This window comes from Rhinoraja longicauda, chromosome 1, assembly GCF_053455715.1.
Source record: "Rhinoraja longicauda isolate Sanriku21f chromosome 1, sRhiLon1.1, whole genome shotgun sequence".
Taxonomy (NCBI): Eukaryota; Metazoa; Chordata; class Chondrichthyes; order Rajiformes; family Arhynchobatidae; genus Rhinoraja; species Rhinoraja longicauda.
The window spans coordinates 3,494,794-3,520,407 of record NC_135953.1 but is presented as its reverse complement, the minus strand read 5'-3'; positions in this window follow the sequence as shown (position 1 = coordinate 3,520,407).

The following is a 25,614-nucleotide window of genomic DNA, read 5'->3' as shown; positions in this document are numbered from 1 at the left end:
ACAGTTTAAGGATAAGGGGGAAGTCTTTTAGGACCGAGATGAGAACGTTTTTTTTCACACAGAGAGTGGTGAATCTGTGGAATTCTCTGCCACAGAAGGTAGTTGAGGCCAGTTCATTGGCTATATTTAAGAGGGAGTTAGATGTGGCCCTTGTGGCTAAAGGGATCAGGGGGTATGGAGAGAAGGCAGGTACGGGATACTGAGCTGGATGATCAGCCATGATCATATTGAATGGCGGTGCAGGCTTGAAGGGCCGAATGGCCTAACTCCAGCACCTATTTTCTATGTTTCTCTGTTCTTGAAGTGTGGGAGGAAACCGGAGCACCCGGGAGAAAACCCACGCAGGTCCACGGGGAGAACGTACAAACTCCGTACAGACAGCGTCCGTGGTCGGGATGGAACCCGGGTCTTCGCGCTGTGAGGCACGTGAAAGATAAAGCACCAGTGGACCGTGGGGGGAACGGGCAGATGGGCGGGCAGGTGGGACGTGCGTGGCCCCGGTGATTTGAACACAAAAATGGCACCTACTCCTGCACCTTGTTCTATCCAGAAACCAGGGGCCACAGTTTAAGAATAAGGGGTAGGCCATTTAGAACTGAGACGAGGAAAACTTTTTCAGTCAGAGAGTTGTGAATCTGTGGGATTCTCCGCCTCAGAAGGCAGTGGAGGCCATTCTCTGAATGCATTCAAGAGAGAGCTAGATCGAGCTCTTAAGGATAGCGGAGTCAGGGGGTATGGGGCGAAGGCAGGAACGGGGTACTGGTTGAGAATGATCAGCCATGATTATATTGAATGGCGGTGCGTACAGGCTTGAAGGCCGAATGGCCTCCTCCTGCACCAATTGTCTGTTGTCTATAAATGCTCCTCTTCAGGGGATGGCTTTGCTGTTTAATGGGAGGACCGGCGCTCCACACGGCACTCCCCCTTTCACTGTTCAACATGGTCGTGACTCACAGTCACATCTGGTAACCATATGGAATCTGGACCGTGCCTCGGCCATGGAACCCCTCCAGCAGCTCTGGGACGGACGGACTCCCTCCCTCCCTCCTCTCCCCCCCCCCTCGCCCTCTGCCAGGGGTACTCCCAAGCTCCAGCGTACGCAGTCAGGTCATGAAAAACAATCTCCGTGTTGCTGGGCCCGACTGCTCAGCATCATGGCCGCGTGCCAATGATTTAGTCTGCCCCTCCGAATCAGGACTCCCCAAACCCAAAGCATTTCACAGGCTCAGTACACACTGCTGACTTAACCTTTCCCAGAGGCAGGCTAACCTCTCTCTCTCTCTCTCTCGCTCTCTCTCTCTCTCTCTCTCTCTCTCTCTCTCTCTCTCTCTCTCTCTCCCTCTCTCTCTCCCTCTCCTTCTCCTCCCCCTCTCCCTCTCCCTCTCCCTCTCTCCCCTCTCCCTCTCCCTCTCCCTCTCTCTCTCCCTCTCCCTCTCCTCTCCCTCTCCCTCTCCCTCTCCCATCTCCCTCTCCCTCTCCCTCTCCCTCTCCCTCTCCCTCTCCCTCTCCCTCTCCCTCTCCCTCTCCCTCGTCCCTCTCCCTCTCCCTCTCCCTCTCCCTCTCCCATTCCCTCTCCCTCTCCCTCTCCCTCTCACTCTCTCCCTCTCCCTCTCCCTCTCCCTCTCTCTCTCCCTCTCCCTCTCCCTCTCCCTCTCCCTCTCCCTCTCCCTCTCCCTCTCCCTCTCCCTCTCCCTCTCTCTCTCCCTCTCTCTCTCCCTCTCCCCCTCTCTCCCTCTCCCTCTCTCTCTCCCTCTCTCTCTCCCTCTCCCTCTCCCTCTCTCTCTCCCTCTCTCTCTCCCTCTCCCTCTCTCTCTCCCTCTCCCTCTCCCTCTCCCTCTCCCTCTCCCTCTCCCTCTCCCTCTCCCTCTCTCCCTCTCCCTCTCCCTCTCCCTCTCCCTCTCCCTCTCCCTCTCCTCTCCCTCTCCCTCTCCCATTCCCTCTCCCTCTCTCCTCTCCTTCCCTCTCCCTCTCTCCTCCCTCTCTCCTCTCTCTCTCTCTCTCTCCCTCTCCCTCTCTCTCCTCTCTCTCTCTCTCTCTCTCTCTCCTCTCCCTCTCCCTCTCCCTCTCTCTCTCCCTCTCTCTCCCTCTCCCTCCCTCTCTCCCTCTCCCTCTCTCTCTCCCCTCTCTCTCTCCTCTCCCTCTCTCCTCTCCCTCTCTCTCCCTCTCCCTCCCTCTCTCCCCTCTCCTCTCTCTCTCCCTCTCCCTCTCCCTCTCTCCCTCTCTCTCTCTCTCTCTGAGCTCGCTGTGTAAACAGAGACCTGGGCATAAAGTTGCCTTAGTCTCTTCCAGCTGCTTCCAGTTAGACAGCTATTAATAATCACTACTTCCCCTCGCACAGAAGTCCTTGCACCTTAAGTGCGTTGCAACTGAACTGTGAACCGAGTCTTCGGGGATCCGCCCTTCTCACGAGCCCCCTCGTCTCGCAGAGCGCTGGGCGCGGTGTCAGGTTGCAGTGGTGTGGGTGGCAGCGAGCGCAGGCTTCCTGTCGAGTAGCTCAGGCATGTTTCCCCCGGACCCTAGGTGGAGAGGAGGGTGGTCTCCTGGTCTCCGGGCGGTACGAGGCTCCCCCTGCACTGTCGTGCGTACGTGTGCACACACGTGTGTCAATCCACCATCTCACCCCGCACCGAGACCGACGGTTTAAACATAGAACATTGGACATTGTAGATGGGCACAGAGTGCTGGAGGAACTCAGCGGGTCAGGCAGCATCTGTGGAGAGACAGAATGGGTGACGTTTGGGGTCGAGACCCTTCTTCAGACCCGTCCTGCCTCACACATAGAAACATAGAAACATAGAAACATAGAAAATAGGTGCAGGAGGAGGCCATTTGGCCCTTCGAGCCAGCACCGCCATTCATTGTGATCATGGCTGATCATCCACAATCAGTAACCCGTGCTGCCTTCTCCCATACCCCTTGATTCCACTAGCCCCTAGAGCTCTATCTAACTCTCCTTTAAATCCCATCCAGTGAATTGGCCTCCGCTGCCCTCTGTGGTTGAGAATTCCACAGATTCACAACTCCCTGGGTGAAAAAGTTATTTCTCACCTCAGTTTTAAATGGCCTCCCCTTTATTCTAAGACTGTGGCCCCTGGTTCTGGACTCCCCCAACATTGGGAACATTTTTCCTGCATCTAGCTTGTCAGTCCTTTTATAATTTTATACGTTTCTATAAGATCCCCTCTTATCCTTCTAAATTCAGTGAATACAAGCCCAGTCTTTCCAATCTTTGACAGTCACGCCCATCCCGGGGATTAACCTTGTGAACTACGCTGCACTGCCTCAATACCAAGGGCGTTCTTCCTCAAATTAGGAGACCATAGAATGTAGATCATAGGCCATAGAACATGGAGCATATGACATAGAACATCGAGCATAGGCCGGCACGGTGGGCGCAGCGGTAGGGTTGCTGCTCACAGCGCCGGAGACCCGGGTTCCATCCCGACTACGGGCGCCGTCTGTACGGAGTTTGCACGTTCTCCCCCGTGACCTGCGTGGGTTTTCTGCGAGATCTTCGGTTTCCTCCCGCACTCTAAAGACGTGCAGGTTTGTAGGTTAATTGCTTGGTGTACGTGTAACTTGTTCCTAGTGTGTGCAGGGTAGTGATGGAGAGTGGGGATTCTGGTCCTACGAAAAGCCTCAGAATTAAAGACGTTCTTTTAGGAAGGAGATTGGGAGGAATTTCTTTAGTCAGAGGGTGGTGAATCTGTGGAATTCTTTGCTGTAGAAGGCTGTGGAGGCAAGTCAGTGGAAATGTTTGAGGCGTAGATAGATTCTTGATCAGTGCGGGTGTCAGGGGTTGTGGGGAGAAGGCAGGAGAATGGGGTTAGGAGGGAGAGATAGAACAGCCATGATTGAATGGCGGAGTGGACTTGATGGGCCGAATGGTCTAATTCTGCTCCTATAACATGACCTTATGACCTTATGATCTGTTAGAGGCTTTTGGTGACCCCCGGACTATCTTTGATCGGACTTTGCTGGCTTTACCTTGCACTAAAACGTTATTCCCTTATCATGTATCTGAACACTGTGGACGGCTCGATTGTAATCATGTATTGTCTTTCCGCTGACTGGTTAGCGTGCAACAAAAGCTTTTCACTGTACCTCGGTACACGTGACAATAAACTGGACTGATCTGAATTATAATGATCATGAGGGATTATAGATCGGGTAGACGCACAGAGTCTCTTGCCCAGAGTAGGGGAATCGAGGACCAGAGGACATAGGTTCAAGGTGAAGGGGAAAACATTTAATAGGAATCCGAGGGTTAACTTTTTCACCCAGAGGGTGGTGGGTGTATGGAACAAGCTGCCCGGAGGAGGTAGTTGAGGCTGGGACTATCCCCATCGTTTAAGAAACAGTTAGACAGGTACATGGATAGGACAGGTTTGGAGGGATATCTTTAGTCAGAGGGTGGTGAATCTGTGGAATTCATAGCCACAGAAGGCTGTGGAGGCCAAGTCAGTTGTTATATTTAAGGCAGAGATAGATAGATTTTTGATTAGTGCGGGTGTCAGGGGTTAAGGGGAGAAGGCAGGAGAATGTGGTTAGGAGGGAGAGATAGATCAGCCATGATTGAATGAATGAATGAATGAATGAATAAGTTATTGGTCATGTATGCATCTAGAGTTTTTTGGAGATACAGCGCGGAAACAGGCCCTTCGGCCCACTGAGTCCGCGCCGACCAGCGATCCCCGCACATTAACACTATCCTACACACACTAGGGACAATTTTTACTTTTACCCAGTCAAGGTAGTTGAGGCCAGTTCATTGGCTATATTTAAGAGGAAGTTAGATGTGGCCCTTGTGGCTAAAAGGATCAGGGGGTATGGAGAGAAGGCAGGTACGGATACTGAGTTGGATGATCAGCCATGATCATATTGAATGGCGGTGCAGGCTCGAAGGGCTGAATGGCCTACTCCTGCACCTACTTTCTATGTTTCTAATTAACCTGCATACCTGTATGTCTTTGGAGTGTGGGAGGAAACCGAAGATCTCGGAGAAAACCCACGCAGGTCACGGGGAGAACGTGCAAATCCCAAGGAATGTGGAGTGTATCTCTAGAAAATCTACAAGGAATGTGCCTTGGAGCTCCGCTCACAAATGACACCACAAACATACAATTAAGAACAGTTAACAATGGCGGGGAATTGTTAGTCTTAAGAAGGGTCTCGACCCGAAATGTCACCCATTCCTTCTCTCCTGAGATGCTGCCTGGCCCGCTGAGTTACTCCAGCATTTTGTGAATAAATACCTTCGATTTGTACCAGCATCTGCAGTTATTTTCTTATATAACAATGGCGGGGTAGACTTGATGGGCCGAATGGCCCTAATTCCTGCTCCTATCACGCATGACTCACGGTCTTATAACATATAACATATAACAACTACAGCATGGAAACAGGCCTGTCCGGCCCTACCAGTCCACGCCGACCATTCTCCCTGACCTAGTCTCATCTACCTGCACTCAGACCATAACCCTCCAATCCCCTCCTATCCATATACCTATCCAATTTACTCTTAAATAATAAAATCGAGCCAGCCTCCACCACTTCCACCGGAAGCCCATTCCACACAAGCCACAACCCTCTGAGTAAAGAAGTTCCCCCTCATGTTACCCCTAAACCTTTGTCCCTCAATTCTGAAGCTATGTCCCCTTGTTGGAATCTTCCCCACTCTCAAAGGGAAAAGCCTACCCACGTCAACTCTGTCCGTCCCTCTCAAAATTTTAAAAACCTCTATCAAGTCCCCCCTCAACCTTCTACGCTCCAAAGAATAAGACCCAACCTGTTCAACCTCTCTCTGTAGCCTAAGTGCTGAAACCCAGGCAACATTCTAGTAAATCTCCTCTGTACCCTCTCCATTTTGTCGACATCCTCCTATAATTTGGCGACCAGAACTGCACACCATACTCCAGATTCGGCCTCACCAATGCCCTGTACAATTTCAACATTACATCCAACTTCTATACTCGATGCTCTGATTTATAAAGGCAAGCATACCAAACGCCTTCTTCACCACCCTATCCACATGAGATTCCACCTTCAGGGAACAATGCACAGTTATTCCCAGATCCCTCTGTTCCACTGCATTCCTCAATTCCCTACCATTTACCCTGTACGTCCTATTTTGATTTGTCCTACCAAAATGCAGCACCTCACACTTATCAGCATTAAACTCCATCTGCCATCTTTCAGCCCACCCTTCCAAAAGGCCCAAGACTCTCTGTAGACTTTGAAATCTACCTCACTATCAACTACTCCACCTATCTTAGTATCATCTGACATGGACCAAAACGCAGGCAGGTGGGACTGGTGTAGAAGGGACATGTCGGTCGGTGGTGCGGGCAGGTTGGACGGATGGAACCGTTTCCACGCTGTATGACAATAGACAATAGGTGCAGGAGGACGCCATTCGGCCCTTCGAGCCAGCACCGCCATTCAATGTGATCATGGCTGATCATTCCCAATCACTACCCCCGTTCCTGTCTTCTCCCCATACCCCCTGACTTCGCTATCCTTAAGAGCTCTATCCAGCTCTCTCTTGAATGCATCCAGAGAATTGGCCTCCACTGCCCTCTGAGGCAGAGAATTCCACAGATTCACAACTCTCTGACTGAAAAAGTTTTTCCTCATCTCAGTTCTAAATGGCCCACCCCTTATTCTTAAACTGTGGCCACTGGTTCTGGACTCCCCCAACATTGGGAACATGTTTCCTGCCTCTAACGTGTCCAACCCCTTAATAATCTTATACGTTTCGATAAGATCTCCTCTCATCCTTAGTGACTGTACGACTCGATGAGGAGTGGAGTGAAGGTGTCGTTTCCTCATTGTGCTGGTAATCTCCCTGTGAATGGGAGCTTGTGTTCCACCACCACGGACACGCCCCGGGGGGCCTGAGTCACGGAGGGAGGGAGGGAGGGAGGGGGCGGCTGCCAATGAGATTGGGAAGTGGTCAGCAGAGAAGTCACAACTTGTTACGGCTCAATAGAGGGCTATGATTCATTACGGAGGGAGGTTCTGGAGAGGGCCAACAGAAACAAAATGGGGCTGGAGGCAAGAGGGGCAGATCGCCCTCAGGTCAAGGCCTCCCTGTACATGGACGTTGTCGCCGTCTTCTGCTCGGATCCAGGGTCGGTCCGCAGACTGATCAGCGTCTGCGACCAGTTTGAGTCGGCCACGGGGCCAGGGGTAAACCGCAGGAAGAGCGAGGCCATGCTCTTTGGCAACTGGCCCGACCGATCTTCCATCCCCTTCACCATCAAGCCTGACTTCCTGAAGGTGCTGGGGATCTGGTTCGGGAAGGCTGAGGCGTGTAACAAGAATTGGCTGGAGCGGATAGCCAAGGTGGGGAAGAAGCTGGAGGTGTGGAAGCAGCCCTCCCTCTCCATCACGGGGAAAAACCTGGTCATCAGGTGTGAGGTGCTCTCGGGGCTTGCTGTACTTGGCGCAAGTGTGGCCCGTCCCTCCCTCCCACGCCAAGGGGATCACCCGGGCCGTCTTCCACTTCATCTGGGGGTCGGCGATGGACCGGGTGCGACGGGCCCACAATGCACAAGTCGGCAGACAACGGGGGTAAAAGCGTGCCCAACGTCGCCCTCATCCTGATGGCCACCTTCGTGTGTGGCTGCATCAGGCGGAGCGCAGAGCCAAGGCACGTGGGCACCAAATGCCACTACCTGCTGAGGTTCTACCTGTCCCCGGTGTTGCGAAGGATGGGCCTGGCGCAGATGCCAACGCAATGTGCCAGTCAGCTGGACATTGCCGAACCATCTGTCTTTTGTGGACAGGTTCTTCCGGACCAACACCTTTGACCACAAGTCCATCGGGCAGTGGTCAGCACGGAACGTCCTGCAGGCACTGCAGGGGAATGATTCCATGGATCCTGTGGCGTGGTTCCCAGAGCAGACAGCCCAGCTTGTCTGGCAAAATGCCTCATCGCCAGTACTCACCAACAAGCACCAGGACCTGGCTTGGCTGGCGGTGAGGGGAGCCCTCTCAGTCAGATCCTTCCTGCACCGCCGGAACCTCACTACCAGCGCACGCTTCCCCCGGGACGGCTGCTACGGAGAGGAGACGGTGGCCCACCTCTTCACAGAGTGTGGATTTGCAAAGAGAGTCTGGAGAGGTCTGCAGGGGTCCCTGTCACGATTCATTCCGAGCCGCTCCGTCACAGAGGACTCTGTGATCCCAGGACTGTTCCCAGGGACGCATTCGGAGACTGACATCGAGTGCTGCTGGAAGGTCATCAACTCGGTGAAAGACGCTCTTTGGTCTGCCCGAGCTTTGTTGGCCACCCGGCAGAGCGAGCTGTCCGTCAAGGAATGTTGCCGACTGGCCCGCTGCAGACTGCAGGAGTACGTGCTGAGGGACGCACTGAAGCTTGGTGCAGCCAACGCTAAGGCCCTGTGGGGGAGGAGCACAGTCTAGGGTCCTTCCGCTGCTGGACATGGGGGGGGCAGGGTGTGGTGGAGAGAGACGCCCCTCCAAATAAGGGATACTGGGTAAATGTCTGTAAACGTAAGTAAATGTATGTAAATTTGGAAGTGAATGCCTGTATCGAATGTGTAACCCCCAGAAATGTCGGATGGGCTTGTTAAAAAAGATGATGTTTTGTAAGCGATATTTATTACTTGAATAAAGTATTTTTTGATATAAAAAAAAAAAGAAAAGATCGCCCTGGGATGGCAGAGTGCCGGAGTAACTCAGCGGGTCAGGCAGCATCTGTGGAGGACATGGATAGGTGACGTTTCACAGAGTGCCGGAGTAACTCAGCGGGTCAGGCAGCATCTGTGGAGAGAAGGAATGGGTGACGTTTCACAGAGTGCTGGAGTAACTCAGCGGGTCAGGCAGCATCTGTGGAGAGAAGGAATGGGTGACGTTGCAGGTCGAGACCCTTCTTCAGTCTCGACCCAAAACGTCACCCATCCAGTTTGGTTTCAGTTTAGTTTAGAGATACAGCGCGGAAACAGGCCCCTTCAGCTCACCGTGTCCGCGCCGACCAGCGATCCCTGCACACTAACACGATCCTACACCCCCTGGGGACAATTTTCACATTTGCCCAGCCAATTAACCTACAGACATGCACGTCTTTGGAGTGTGAGAGGAAACCGAAGATCTCGGAGAAAACCCACGCAGGTCACGGGGAGAACGTACAAACTCCGTACAGACGGCACAAGTAGTTGGGATGGAACCTGGGTCTCCGGCGCTGCATTCGCTGTAAGGCAGCAACTCTACCGCTGCGCCACCGTGACCGCCGCCATCGAAACCTTTCTTCAATCTCGACCCGGAACGTCACCCATTCCTTCTCTCCACAGATGCTGCCTGACCCGCTGAGTTACTCCAGCACTCTGTGAAACGTCACCTATCCATGTTCTCCACAGATGCTGCCTGACTCGCTGAGTTACTCCAGCATCTTGTGTCTATTTGTCCATCTTTGACTGCACCATTTCCAAAGTCCAAACTCCGTTCGCTCAGTCCTTACTTCCTCTACTTCCTTAGAAGACGTTTCGAGTCGAGACCCTTCTTCAGACCGAGAGGCAGGGGAAAGGGCGGTCTAGAGATAGGGAGGTGTGAAAATGAGACATCAAAGGGGATGCGAATCATGGTAAATGTAGAATGGATCGCTGTTGGCTGAGGTGCAGGATGACAACGAGGCAGATAATCGGTAACGTTTAATCAGGACACTTGTGTTACTCCAGCATTTCGTGTCTATCTTTGGTTTAAACCAGCACCTGCAGTTCCTTCCTACACAGCTGCACATAGAATATAGATTCATAGAGTGACACAGAGTGGAAACAGGCCCTTCGGCCCAACTCGCCCACACCGGCCAACAATGTCCCAGTTACACTAGTCCCACCTGCCCGCGCTTGGTCCATATCCCTCCAAACCTGTCCTATCCATGTACCTGTCTAACTGTTGGGATAGTCCCAGCCTCAACTACCTCCTCTGGCAGCTCGTTCCATACACCCACCACCCTCTGTGTGAAAAAGTTACCCCTCGGATTCCTATTAAATCTTTTCCCCTTCACCTTGAACCTATGTCCTCTGGTCCCCTACTCTGGGCAAGAGACTCTGTGCATCTACCCGATCTATTCCTCTCATGATTTTGTACACCTCTATAAGATCTCCCCTCATCCTCCTGCGCTCCATGGAATAGAGTCCCAGCCTGCTCAACCTCTCCCTGTAGCTCACACCCTCCAGTCTTGGCAACATCCTCGTAAATGGCAGGACCCTCTTAAAACAGGGAACAGAGAACATAGAACGTATGTCCGGCATAGTGGCAGAAACTCCCAGTCCAGTTCAGTTTAGTTTATTGTCACGTGTACCGAGATACAGTGAAAATCTTTTGTTGCGCGCTAACCAGTCAGCGGAAAGACGATACATGATTACAATCGAGCCGTCCACTGTGTACAGATACATGATAAGGGAATGACGTTCAGTGCAAGTTAAAGCCAGCAAAGTCCAATCAAGGATAGTCCGAGGGTCACCAATGAGGTAGATAGTAGTTCAGCACTGCTCTCTGGTTGTGGTAGGATGGTTCAGTTGCCTGATAACAGCTGGGAAGAAACTGCCCCTGAATCTGGAGGTGTGCGTTTTCACACTTCTGTACCTCTTGCCTGATGGGAGAGGGGAGAAGAGGGAGTGGCCGGGGTGAGACTGGTCCTTGATGATGCTGCTGGCCTTGCCGAGGCAGCGTGAGGTGTAGATGGAGTCGATGGAAGGGAGGTTGGTTTGTGTGATGGTCTGGGCTGCGTTCACTATTCTACGCGATTTCTTGCGGTCTTGGATGGAGCTGTTCCCAAACCGTGCTGTGATGCGTCCCGATAAAATGCTCTCTGTGGCGCATTTGTCGAAGTTGGTGAGAGTTGTTGGAGAGTTGAGGGCCGCGACCTGCAAGGGGAGCCACCGAGCCGGCCCTGGCTGGTCCCCCGAGACCAAAGACCGTGAGGATGGAGCCGGTGATGACAACGGACGTGAGGGGTGAGGAGTGAGGCCGGAGAAGAGGAGAGGGTTGGCCGCGGGCAGGGTTGTCAACTATCTCACTCCCAAATATGGGACAAAGGGTGACGTCACCGCCCCGCGCCCCACGTGACCTCACCCAGCCAGCGGCCACGTGCTCCCGCTCCCGCTACGCAACCTCCGTTAGGCCGCGACCGGGCCACCCCTGCCCCGGCCTACAGTGTCCAGGCCTACACTGTCCGGGTCTAAAGCGGCCCTCGGGCCTCCAGTGCCCGGGCTTACAGCGCCTCCCGGGTCTACAGTGTCCCCCGGGCCTACTCGTTCCGGGCCTACACTGTCCCCTGGGCCTAGAGTGTCCGGGCCTACAGTGCCACCCGGGCCTACACTATCCGGGCCTACACTATCCGGGCCTACACTGTCCGGGCCTACACTGTCCGGACCTACACTGTCCGGACCTACACTGTCCGGACCTACACTGTCCGGGCCTACACTGTCCGGGCCTACACTGTCCGGGCCTACACTGTCCGGGCCTACACTGTCCGGACCTACACTGTCCGGACCTACACTGTCCGGACCTACACTGTCCGGACCTACACTGTCTAGACCTACACTGCCCGGACCTGCACTGTCCAGGCCTACGGTGTCCAGACCTACACTGTCCGGGCCTACACTGTCCGGGCCTACACTGTCCGGGCCTACACTGTCCGGGCCTACACTGTCTGGACCTACACTGTCCGGACCTACACTGTCCGGACCTACACTGTCCGGACCTACACTGTCTAGACCTACACTGCCCGGACCTGCACTGTCCAGGCCTACGGTGTCCAGGCCTACACTGTCCGGGCCTACAGCGCCCCCCGGCCCTACAGTGTCAGGGCCTACAGCGCCCCCCCCCCCCCCCGGGCCTAATACAGGACAAGGGCGGTCCCATACGGGACAAACCAATTTAACCCAATATACGGGATGTCTCGGCTAACACAGGACAGTTGGCAACCCTGAGCTGTGGGAGGCTGCCACCCCCTGGGGATCAAAGATGAACGGGCGTGGAGAGGAGAGGGACGTGGGTTCACTGGTCGATCCACACGTCCAAGGAAGGCAACGGCTGGAGGCCCCACAGCAGCCTGGGGCTCGCCTGAATCGGGCACCGCTCATAACACCTGGAGCACAGACTAGACTGTTCCTGTACACTGTCCTGCCAATAGGGGATATGTTCAGGTCTGGCAATGCATGACTGGACTGTTTGTTTAGAAAAGAATTTCACTGTGTGTTTGGCCACAAGTTCAGAAGAAGATTGGAGCAGAATTAGGCCATTCGGCCCATCAATGCAGGAATGCACGATGCAGGAAAAATGTTCCCAATGTTGGGGGAGTCCAGAACCAGGGGCCACAGTCTAAGAATAAAGGGGAGGCCATTTAAAACTGAGGTGAGAAAAAAACCTTTTCACCCAGAGTTGTGAATTTGTGGAATTCTCTGCCACAGAGGGCAGTGGAGGCCAATTCACTGGATGGATTTAAAAGAGAGTTAGATAGAGCTCTGGGGGCTAGCGGAATCAAGGGATATTGCAATCAAGATAGAGCTGGATAGAGCTCTTAAGGATAGCGGAGTCAGGGGGTATGGGGAGAAGGCAGGAACGGGGTACTGATTGTGGATGATCAGCCATGATCACAATGAATGGCGGTGCTGGCTCGAAGGGCCGAATGGCCTCCTCCTGCACCGATTTTCCATGTCTGTGTTTCTAAGTCTATTCTGCCATTCAATCATGGCTGATCTATCTCTCCCTCCTAACCCCACTCTCCTGCCTTCTCCCCATCACCTCTGACACCCGCACTAATCAAGAATCTATCTAACGGTGCATTAAAAATATCCATTGACTTGGCCTCCACAGCCTTCTGTGGCAAAGAATTCCACAGATTCACCTCTCCACATCCACTCTATCCGGGCCTTTCACTGGGAAGGATGTTGAGACTCCCTTCAACGTCAAATGTTCCAGTGAAAACAATCCAAGTTTGTCCAATCTCTCCTGATCGTTAACATCCGTTAATCCAGCAGTATTCTGGTAAACCTTTTCTGCTTCCCTCTCCAAAGCCACCACATCTTTCCTGTAATGGGCCCAACATAATCACATCAAGCTGCATCATGACTTCCTGACTCTTACACTCAATGCCCTGATTAATGAAAATAAGCATTTGCATTCTGAGGAAGGGTCCCAACCCAAAACGTCACCTATCCATGTTCTCCACAGATGCTGCCTGACCCGCTGAGTTACTCCAGCACTCTGTGAAACGTCACCTGTCCATGTTCTCCACAGATGCTGCCTGACCCGCTGAGTTACTCCAGCACTCTGTGAAACGTCACCTATCCATGTTCTCCACAGATGCTGCCTGACCCGCTGAGTTACTCCAGCACTCTGTGAAACGTCACCTATCCATGTTCTCCACAGATGCTGCCTGACCCGCTGAATTACTCCAGCACTCTGTGAAACATCACCTATCCATGTTCTCCATGATTGATAGTGATCAGCCATGATCCCATTGAATGGCGGTGCTGGCTCGAAGGGCTGAATGGCCTACTCCTGCACCTATTGTCTATTGTCTATTGTCTATTGTCCACAGATGCTGCCTGACCCGCTGAGTTACTCCAGCACTTTGTATCTAATGTTGGCATTAACCAGCATCTGCAGTTCCCTGCTACATCTAATGGACCTGGGGGCCTGATCGCTTTAGTACGCTGCCTTTACATTTGCCAAGAAGCAAGTGAAAAGATTAATTTTGTAGCCACTGTAATCGTGCGTCTGATAGGCAGCAAGGAGACTGTTTCACAGGCCGGTCCCGATAAGATAGAGGCCTGTTCTCACAAAATATCCAAGGACACCCAGCAGCCACGGTGAAAGGAGTCGTTTATACACCTCAGGAATAAAAAAAACGCCCTACTCGCTTAATGTTTGAGTCTGTTCCAAAAGACGAGACCATCTACACTTGTAAACAATCGAGCTGCAACATCCTCAACATTGACTCAAAATGCTGGAGAAAGTCAGCATCCCTCCAGAGATAGACAATAGACAATAGACAATAGGTGCAGGAGGAGGCCATTCGGCCCTTCGAGCCAGCACCACCATTCAACGTTATCATGGCTGATCATCCTCAATCAGTACCCCGTTCCTGCCTTCTCCCCATACCCCCTGACTCCGCTATCCTTAAGAGCTCTATCTAGCTCTCTCTTGAATGCATTCAGAGAATTGGCCTCCACTGCCTTCTGAGGCAGAGAATTCCACAGATTCACAACTCTCTGACAGAAAAGGTTTTTCCTCATCTCAGTTCTAAATGGCCTACCCCTTATTCTTAAACTGTGGCTGTGGGAACATGTTTCCTGCCTCTAACGTGTCCAATCCCTTAATAATCTTATACATTTCGATAAGATCTCCTCTCATCCTTCTAAATTCCAGGAGCATTTCATTCCAAAAAGGAAGAAAGATTCTAAGGGAAGTAGGAAGCCGCCGTGGCTGGCAAGGGAAGTTAGGGATGGAATAAAACTAAAAGAAAAGATGTTTTACACAGCAAAGAGTAGCCGGAAGCAGGAGGATTGGGAAACTTTCATAAGACAACAGAAGTTAACAAAACGGGCAATACGGGCTGAAAAGATGAAGTACGAGGGGAAGCTGGCCAAGAATATAAAGAAGGACAGTAAAAGCTTCTTTAGGTATGTTAAGAGAAAAAGAGTAGCAAAGTCAAATGTGGGTCCCTTGAAGGCAGAATCGGGTGAAATTATTATGGGTAACAAGGAAATGGCAGAAGAGTTGAACAGGTACTTCGGATCTGTCTTCACTAAGGAAGACACAAACAATCTCCCAGATGTACTGGAGGACAGAGGATCTAGGGGGGTAGAGGAAATGAAAGAAATTTGCATTAGGCGAGAAATAGTATTGGGTAGACTGATGGGACTGAAGGATGATAAATCCCCTGGGCCTGATGGTCTGCATCCCAGGGTCCTCAGGGAGGTGGCTCTAGAAATAGTGGACGCATTGGTGATCATTTTCCAATGTTCAATAGATTCAGGATCAGTTCCTGTGGATTGGAGGATAGCTAATGTTATCCCACTTTTCAAGAAAGGAACAAGAGAGAAAACAGGTAATTATAGACCAGTTAGCCTGACTTCGGTGGTGGGAAAGATGCTGGAGTCAATTGTTAAAGAGGTAATAACGGTGCATTTGGATAGCAGTAAAAGGATCAGTCCAAGTCAGCATGGATCTATGAAAGGGAAATCATGCTTGACCAATCTTCTGGAATATTTTGAGGATGTGACAAGTCAAATGGATGAAGGGGAGCCAGTGGATGTAGTGTATCTAGACTTAAAGAAAGCCTTTGATAAGGTCCCACACGGGAGATTGTTGAGCACAATTAGAGCACATGGTATTGGGGGTAGGGTGTTGACATGGATAGAGAATTGGTTGGCAGACATGAAGCAAAGAGTAGGAGTAAACGGGTCCTTTTCAGAATGGCAGGCAGTGGCGAGTGGAGTGCCGCAAGGCTCAGTGTTGGGGCTGCAACTGTTTACCATATATATTAATGATTTGGATGAAGGAATTAGAACTAACACTAGCAAGTTTGCGGATGACACAAAGCTGGGTGGCAGTGTAAATTGTGAAGAGGATGTTAGGAGATTGCAGGGTGACCTGGACAGGTTGAGTGAGTGGGCAGATGCGTGGCAGATGCAGTGTAGTATAGATAAATAATAATATGTACAATACCAAAAAAACACAAACAAACCATCCACCATAATACAAACTAAAACAAATATTCTTAAATACGAAATCTACGGAATTTTAAATGACTATTTATGGGCGTCACGGTGGCGCGGCGGTAGAGTTGCTGCCTCACAGCGCCGGAGACCCGGGTTCCACCCCGACTACGGGCGCTGTCTGTGCGGAGTTTGTACGTTCTCCCCGTGACCTGTGTGGGTTTTCCCCGGGTGCTTCGGTTTCCTCCCACACTCCAAAGACGTGCGGGGTTTTGTAGGTTAACAGGATTGGTATAAGTGTAAAATTGTCCCTAGTGTGTGTGTGTGTGTAGGAGTGTGTGTGTGTGTGTGTAGGATAGTGTTAGTGTGCGGGGATCGCTGGTCGGTGCGGAACTGAGATGAGACAAAACTTTTTCAGTCAGAGAGTTGTGAATCTGTGGAATTCTCTGCCTCAGAAGGCAGTGGAGGCCAATTCTCTGAATGCATTCAAGAGAGAGCTGGATAGAGCTCTTAAGGATAGCGGAGTCAGGGGGTATGGGGAGAAGGCAGGAACGGGGTACTGATTGAGAATGATCAGCCATGATCACGTTGAATGGCGGTGCTGGCTCGAAGGGCCGAATGGCCTCCTCCTGCACCTATTGTCTATTGTCTATTGACTTGCGGGTCTGTGCGGACTTGGTGGGCCGAAGGTCCCGTTTCCGCGCGGCGTCTCGAAACTAAACTGAACGAAACTATTTCACAAACTTTGTTATTGATGCATCCCACCTCCCCACCTCGCGGTGCCCAGCGGTCCCGGAAATCCCCCAGGGTGCCCGTGGACAGCGCGCGGTACCTCTCTAGTACCACCCGGGCACGGACGTAACGTAACCCCGGAAAAGGGGCGGGCAGCCGTCTCGGGCAGAGCCCTCTTCCGCCTGGCGCCGTGACTCGCGGATGGCCAGCTTGGCCAGGCCCAGGAGCAACCCAACCCAAACCAGGACATCCTCGGCCCTGCTACCCTCTCCTCGTTCCACCCTTTCCCCACCCTCGCTTCCTTCCCCGGAGGCGGTGAGATGTTGTTGAGGGTGAGGACAGGTTCTGCCAGCTGGAGGGCAATGCTAGTATTCAGAAATGTGTACAAAATCATAGGCGGAACAGATCGGGTAGACGCACAGAGTCTCTTGCCCAGAGATGGGGAATTGAGGACCAGAGGACATAGGTTCAAGGTGAGGGGGAAAAGTTTAATAGGAATCTGAGGGGTGACATTTTCACACAGAGGGTGGTGGGTGTATGGAACAGGCTGCCAGAGGAGGTAGTTGAGGCTGGGACTATCCCATCGTTTAAGAAACAGTTGGACAGGTACATGGATAGGACAGGTTTGGAGGGATATGGACCAAGCGCAGGCAAGTGGGACTAGTGTAGCTGGGACATTGTTGGCCGGTGTGGGCGAGTTGGGCCGAAGGGCCTGTTTACACACTGTGTCACTCTATGACTAGTGTAGATAATAGACAATAGGTGCAGGAGTAGGCCATTCGGCCCTTCGAGTCATGACTAATGCTAATGTATCTAGACTTCCAGAAAGCCTTTGATAAGGTCCCGCACGGGAGATTGGTGACTAAAATTAGAGCACATGGTATTGAGGGTAGGGTGTTGACATGGATAGAGAATTGGTTGGCAGACAGGAAGCAAAGAGTAGGAGTAAACGGGTCCTTTTCAGAATGGCAGGCAGTGGCGAGTGGAGTGCCGCAAGGCTCAGTGTTGGGGCCGCAACTGTTTACCATATATATTAATGATTTGGATGAAGGAATTAGAAGTAACACTAGCATGTTTGCAGATGACACAAAGCTGGGTGGCAGTGCGAACTGTGAAGAGGATGTTAGGAGGTTGCAGGGTGACCTGGACAGGTTGAGTGAGTGGGCAGATGCGTGGCAGATGCAGTATAATATAGATAAATGTGAGGTTATCCACTTTGGCGGCAAAAACAAGGAGGAAGATTATTATCTCAATGGAGTTAGGCTAGGTAAGGGGGAAGTGCAGCGAGAATTCCACAGATTTACAACTCTCTGAGTGAAAAAGTTTTTCCTCATCTCCGTTCTAAATGGCCTACCCCTTATTCTTAAACTGTGGCCCCTGGTTCTGGTCTCCCCCAACATTGGGAACATGTTTCCTGCCTCCAGCGTTTCCAATCCCTTAATAATCTTATATGTATCTAGAAGATCCCCTCTCATCCTTCTAAATTCCAGTGTATACAAGCCTAGTTGCTGTAAACAAGCCTAGTAGCTGGGACATTCATATCATATATATACTGCCGGAAACAGGCCTTTTCGGCCCACCAAGTCCGCGCCGCCCAGCGATCCCCGTACATTAACACTATCCTACACCCACTAGGGACAATTTTTACATTTACCCAGCCAATTAACCCACAAACCTGTACGTCTTTGGAGTGTGGGAGGAAACTGAAGATCTCGGAGAAAACCCACGCAGGTCACGGGGAGAACGTACAAACTCCGTACAGACGGCGCCCGTAGTCGGGATGGAATCCGGGTCCCTGGCGCTGCGAGGCAGCAACTCTACCGTGCAGCACCCGTAGTCAGGATCGAACCTGAGTCTCCGGCGCTGCATGCGCTGTAAAGCAGCAACTCTACCGCTGCGCTACCGTGCCGCCCTTGTTGGGCCGATGTGGGTGAGTTGGGCCGAAGGGCCTGTTTCCACACTGTATCACTCTATGACTAGTGTAGCTGGGACATTGTTGGGCCAGTGTGGGAGAGTTGGGCCGAAGGGCCTGTTTCCACACTGTATCACTCTATGACTAGTGTAGCTGGGACATTGTTGGGCTGGTGTGGGCGAGTTGGGCCGAAGGGCCTGTTTCCACACTGTATCACTCTGTAACTCTACTACTACACCTTGGCACACACACACACACGCCGATAAACTGGACTCAAACTCAAATCCTCTGGCTGAGTGAGGTTCCTTGCCTGCTTTTGATTATCGACTTGTTGCCATTGAGCGTAATCTCTGGAGGCTGCTGGAGATAGCTGGAAGCAGACACAGGGTTGTGGGAACCCCAGCTCAGAGGGAGCGACGCTGGTGGGTCACCCCTGGTCAGCTGCCCCCCTCCCCCCCGCCTCCCCCCTTGGCGGGCCGACCAAGTGTCCTTGGCTGGCGTGTCAGGCCGTCTGTGCGTGTGTGTGTGTGCAGCTGGTGTGGAACGGCATTCTTGGCACCGCCCGCCCTTTGTCTGCCCCATGCCCGCTCCGAAACAACAGGCCAAGCCATTGGCCGCAAGTGGAATACTTGGAGCTTATCTGCGCTCAGCTGGGAGCAGAGCCAGTTTCTCAGCGAGCGTTTTTTCCCCTCCCACCCACCTTCCCACCAACCCCCCTCCCGTCCCCCCCACCGCCCCCCACGACCTGCCTTCCTCCAGCGACGCTTCACGCCCTGAGAATTCACTCCATGCGTTTCCAACCCCCACCTCAATCCGCCCGACAGCAAGGTCTCACAACCCCCTGTTTCTTCCACAAACAAAGACCCTCCCCCCCCCCCAAATTTCACAAGTTCATAAGTTCTAGGAGCAGAATTAGGGCGGTCACGGTGGCGCGGCGGTAGAGTTGCTGCCTTACAGCGAATGCAGCGCCGGAGACTCGGGTTCCATCCCGACTACGGGCGCCGTCTGTACGGAGTTTGTACGTTCTCCCCGTGACCTGCGTGGGTTTTCTCCGAGATCTTCGGTTTCCTCCCACACTCCAAAGACGTGCGGGTTTGTTGGTTAATTGGTGTAAATGTAAAAATTGGCACTAATGGTTGAAGGATGGTGTTAGTGTGCGGGGATCGCAGGTCGGCGTGGACTCGGTGGGCCGAAGGGCCTGTTTCCGTGCTGGATCTCTAAAACTAAAGGGTGCTGGCAAAGTTACAAAGTCCCCCCAACGACACAACGGTGATCGGGCTGACCACCAATGGTGATGAAACAAAATACAGAGTGGAGGTGCAGAACCTGGCGGACTGGTGCTCTGATAACAACCTGTCCCTAAATACCACCAAGAACAAAGAGCTGATCATCAACTTCCGTAGGTCACACAACGGGGAATACGCCCCGATCTCTATCAATGGGGACAGTGTGGAGAGAGTGTCCAAGTTTCTGGGCACTCACATTTCGGAGGACCTAACATGGTCCACTAACACTGCTGCGCTGGTCAAGAAGGCACAGCAACGACTGTTCTACCTAAGAACACTGAAAAAGTCCGGTCTACCCCAACAGCTGCTGACGACCTTCTACTGCTGCACCATAGAGAGCATCCTAACGCATGGCATCCCTGTGTGGTACCTCAGCTGCACAGAGGGAGGGAGGAGAGCTCTTCAGCGGGTAGTCCATAGAGCTCAGAGGACCATCGGAACACAGCTACCAGCCTTGGAGGGCATCTACAACACACGATGCCACAGAAAAGCCACCAGCATCCACAAAGACTCTTCACACCCCTGCGACAGTCTGTTCGAACTTCTACCATCGGGCAGATGATACAAGGCCTTCTACGCCCGCACCTCCAGACTCAGGAATAGCTCCATCCCCAGGGCCATAGCTGCCATGAACCGATGCTGCTATAGACAATAGACAATAGACAATAGGTGCAGGAGGAGGCCATTCGGCCCTTCGAGCCAGCACCGCCATTCAATGTGATCATGGCTGATCATTCTCAATCAGTACCCCGTTCCTGCCTTCTCCCCATACCCCCTGACTCCGCTATCCTTAAGAGCTCTATCCAGCTCTCTCTTGAATGCATTCAGAGAATTGGCCTCCACTGCCTTCTGAGGCAGAGAATTCCACAGATTCACAACTCTCTGACTGAGAAAGTTTTTCCTCATCTCCGTTCTAAATGGCCTACCCCTTATTCTTAAACTGTGGCCCCTTGTTCTGGACTCCCCCAACATTGGGAACATGTTTCCTGCCTCTAACGTGTCCAACCCCTTAATAATCTTATATGTTTCAATAAGATCCCCTCTCATCCTTATATAAATTCCAGTGTATACAAGCCCAGTAGTATAGTTAACCTCCTCTGCCTGTATCTCCATGCCCCTCCAATCCCTGCAGAATCATGGTGACATTCAACACTCATGCACTCATTCTGCATTATTTTAGACTAGTTAAAGTCATACATTGTGGAAACAGGCCCTTCGGCCCAACTTTGCTCTCGCCGGCCAACAATGCCCCAGCTGCACTAGTCCCACCTGCCTGCGTTTGGCCCGTATCTCTCCGAACCCGTCCTATCCACGCACCTGCCCAAAAGCCCGGTGAAATGCCCGAATTGGGTGGATGTGGAGAGGATGTTTCCACTAATGGGCGAGTCTCGGATCAGAGGGGGTCACAGAGGGAATAAAAGGACGTTCCTTTAGAAAGGAGACGAGGAGGAATTTCTACAGTCCGAGGGTGGTGAATCTGTGGAATTCTTTGCCACAGAAGGCTGTGGAGGCCAAGTCAGTGGGTATTTATAAAGAGGGGATTGACAGATTCTTGTTCAGTGCAGGTGTCATGGGTCACGGGGAGAAGGCAGGAGAATGGGGTTAGGAGGGAGAGATAGATCAGCCATGATTGAATGGCGGAGTAGACTTGATGGGCCGAATGGCCTAATTCTGCTCCTAGAATTTACGAACATAGAAACATAGAAAATAGGTGCAGGAGTAGGCCATTCGGCCCTTCGAGCCTGCACCGCCATTCAATATGATCATGGCTGATCATTCAACTCAGTATCCCGTACCTGCCTTCTCTCCATACCTCCTGATCCCTTTAGCCACAAGGGCCACATCTAACTCCCTCTTAAATATAGCCAATGAACTGGCCTCAACTACCTTCTGTGGCAGAGAATTCCACAGATTCACCACTCTCTGTGTGAAAAAAAACTTTCTCATCTCGGTCCTAAAAGCCTTCCCCCTTATCCTTAAATTGTGACCCCTTGTTCTGGACTTCCCCAACATCGGGAACAATCTTCCTGCATCCAGCCTGTCCAACCCCTTAAGAATTTTGTAAGTTTCTATAAGATCCCCCCTCAATCTTCTAAATTCCAGCGAGTACAAGCCGAGTCTATCCAGTCTTTCTTCATATGAAAGTCCTGCCATCCCAGGGATCAATCTGGTGAACCTTCTCTGTACTCCCTCTAAGGCTAGAATGTCTTTCCTCAGATTAGGAGACCAAAACTGTACGCAACATGAAGAGTTTCAAGCAGTAATTGGGGTGTTTTTTTCAATCCTTGTTGCTGCAAAATCCTGCCCATTGTTTTCTTGACGTTAGTAAATTTGTTTCCAGATAATATGTTTCTTTAAAACCTCGCTGTGTTTTTGTGCTCAGATTGTTGTGACTTTGAGTTTCCTTTCTCAGAACCATTATCTCATTAGAATCGCTAATCCTGGACTAGCGACATTCCCATCCAACTTTTCCAGCTTCCAGCATCTGATTCCAAATCCTGTTGCCCTCAGGATTCAATGAGAAAAATGCCTGGAGCAATCTTTGGGAAACTCCTCAAAAGAATTTTTATACGCTTCCATATTTCCTTCTGCAGTTGTACAGGGCCCTAGTGAGACCGCACCTGGAGTACTGTGTGCAGTTGTACAGGGCCCTAGTGAGACCGCACCTGGAGTACTGTGTGCAGTTGTACAGGGCCCTAGTGAGACCGCACCTGGAGTACTGTGTGCAGTTGTACAGGGCCCTAGTGAGACCGCACCTGGAGTACTGTGTGCAGTTGTACAGGGCCCTAGTGAGACCGCACCTGGAGTACTGTATCCAGTTGTACAGGGCCCTAGTGAGACCGCACCTGGAGTACTGTGTGCAGTTTTGGTCTCCAAATTTGAGGAAGGATATTCTTGCTATTGAGGGCGTGCAGCGTAGGTTTACTAGGTTAATTCCCGGAATGGCGGGATTGTCATATGTTGAAAGACTGGAGCGACTCGGCTTGCAGACACTGGAATTTAGAAGGATGAGAGGGGATCTTATCGAAATGTATAAGATTATTAAGGGGTTGGACACGTTAGAGGCAGGAAACATGTTCCCAATGTTGGGGGAGTCCAGAACAAGGGGCCACAGTTTAAGAATAAGGGGTAGGCCATTTAGAACGGAGATGAGGAAAACTTTTTCAGTCAGAGAGTTGTGAATCTGTGGAATTCTCTGCCTCAGAAGGCAGTGGAGGCCAATTCTCTGAATGCATTCAAGAGAGAGCTAGATAGAGCTCTTAAGGATAGCGGAGTCAGGGGGTTTGGGGAGAAGGCAGGAACGGGGTACTGATTGAGAATGATCAGCCATGATCACATTGAATGGTGGTGCTGGCTTGAAGGGCCGAATGGCCTCCTCCTGCACCTATTGTCTATTGTCTATTGTCTAAGATCCCCCTCTCGTCCTTCTAACTTCCAACGAATACAAGCCCAGTCGACCCATTCTTTCATCATAAGTCAGTCCCGCCATCCCGGGAATTAACCTGGTGAACCTACGCTGCACTCCCTCAATAGCAAGAATGTCCTTCCTCAAATTAGGAGACCAAAATTGCACACACTACTCCAGGTGCGGTCTCACCAGGGCCCTGTACAACTGCAGTAGGACCTCCTTGCACATAAACTCATATCCTCTCGCAATGAAGGCCAACATGCCATTGGCTTTCTTCACTGCCTGCTGTACCTGCATGCTTAATTTCAATGCCGGACATCTTCCACATGCAGGTTGCTTGGTGTTGACTTCAGTAAAATTGTTAATTATTTGTTGGTTAATTAGCTCAGTTTATTGTCACGTGTACCGAGGTACGGTGAAAAGCTTTTGTTGCGTGCTAACCAGTCAGCGGAAAGACAATACATGATTACAATCGAGCCGTCCACAGTGCGCAGATGAATAGACAATAGACAATAGGTGCAGGAGTAGGCCATTCGGCCCTTCGAGCCAGCACCGCCATTCATGGCTGATCATTCACAATCAGTACCCCGTTCCTGCCTTCTCCCCATACCCCCTGACTCCGCTATCCTTAAGAGCTCTATCTAGCTCTCTCTTAAAAGCATCCAGAGAATTGGCCTCCACTGCCTTTTGAGGCAGAAAATTCCACAGATTCACAACTCTCTGACTGAAAACGTTTTTCCTCATCTCCGTTCTAAATGGCCTACCCCTTATTCTTAAACTGTGGCCCCTGGTTCTGGACTCCCCCAACATTGGGAACATGTTTCCTGCCTCTAACGTGTCCAATCCCTTAATAATCTGATATCAAATGATAGAAAGGAATAATGTTTAATGCATGATAAAGTTGTATCTGTAAACTAAATAAACTTAATGTAATAGTTTCAACTTGAAGCCTGCCATCCCTCCCCCCACCCCCCCCCCCTCAAAGTCTTCTTGCTTTCCAAAGAAAATAAAAGCTAATTTCTGACTGAGATTCAGAAACAATTGGCAAAAGTGAATTTAGTCGGCCAAACGGATTTTGTGTAATTTTCCACAAGCTTCTCCCAGAGTTGCTCAAATCTTTACCTCCCACTCCCATTCCCACACTGACCTTTCTGTCCTGGGCCTCCTCCATGGTCAGAGTGAGGCCCAGCGCAAATTGGAGGAACAGCACCTCATAGAGAGTCATAGAGTGATACAGTGTGGAAACAGGCCCTTCGGCCCAATCCGCCCACACCGGCCAACAATGTCCCAGCTACACTAGTCCCAGCTACACTAGTCCCACCTGCCTGCGCTTGGTCCATATCCCTCCAAACCTGTCCTATCCATGTACCTGTCCAATTGTTTCTTAAACGATGGGATAGTCCCAGCCTCAACTGCCTCCTCTGGCAGCTTGTTCCATACACCCACCACCCTCCGTGTGAAAGAGTTACCCCTAGGATTCCTATTAAATCTTTCACCTTTAGTTTGTTTGGTTTTAATTTCAGAGATACAGCGCGGAAACAGGCCCTTCGGCCCACCGGTGCTGGCGATGCTGGCTCGAAGGGCTGAATGGCCTACTCCTGCACCTATTGTCTATTGTCTATTGCCCAGCGATCCCCGCACATTAACACTATCCTACATTCGCTAGGGACAATTTTTACATTTACCAAGCCAATTAACCTACAAACCTGCACGTCTTTGGAGTGTGGGAGGAAACCGAAGATTTTTTTTAGATTTTTTAGATTTAGATTTAGTTTCAGAGATACAGCACGGAAACAGGCCCTTCGGCCCACCGGGTCAGCGCCGCCCAGCGATCCCCGCACATTACCACTATCCTACACACACTAGGGACAGGTTTTTTTTAACATTTGCCCAGCCAATTAACCTACAAACCTGCACGTCTTTGGAGTGTGGGAGGAAACCGAAGGTCTCGGAGAAAACCCACGCAGGTCACAGGGAGAACGTACAAACTCTGTACAGACAGCGCCCGTAGTCGGGATGGAACCCGGGTCTCCGGCGCTGCATTCGTTGTAAGGCAGCAACTCTACCGCTGCGCCACCGTGACCGCACAAAACACCCGCACTAATCAGGAGTCGATCTGTCTTTGCCTTAAAAATATCCACTGACTTGGCCTCCGGAGGTCGTCGCGCGGCGGTCGATGACGGCGCCGACCGACCGAAGCAGACGGACACGTGGAGGTGAGGACAAAGGGTGGGGGGGTGGGACCGCCGTGAGGGGGGGGGGAGAACAAACGGGGTCCCAGCGTGGGGGGGATTTTGTGACTTTGTCAGCGCCCTTTATATGGCGACTATTTGCATACCTTGGGAATGCAAGCAAAGAATCTCAATAGACAATAGGTGCAGGAGGAGGCCACTCGGCCCTTCGAGCCGTTGAGTATAGGAGCAAAGAGGTCCTTCTGCAGTTGTACAGGGCCCTAGTGAGACCGCACCTGGAGTACTGTGTGCAGTTTTGGTCTCCGAATTTGAGGAAGGATATTCTTGCTATTGAGGGCGTGCAGCGTAGGTTTACTAGGTTAATTCCAGGAATGGCGGGACTGTCATA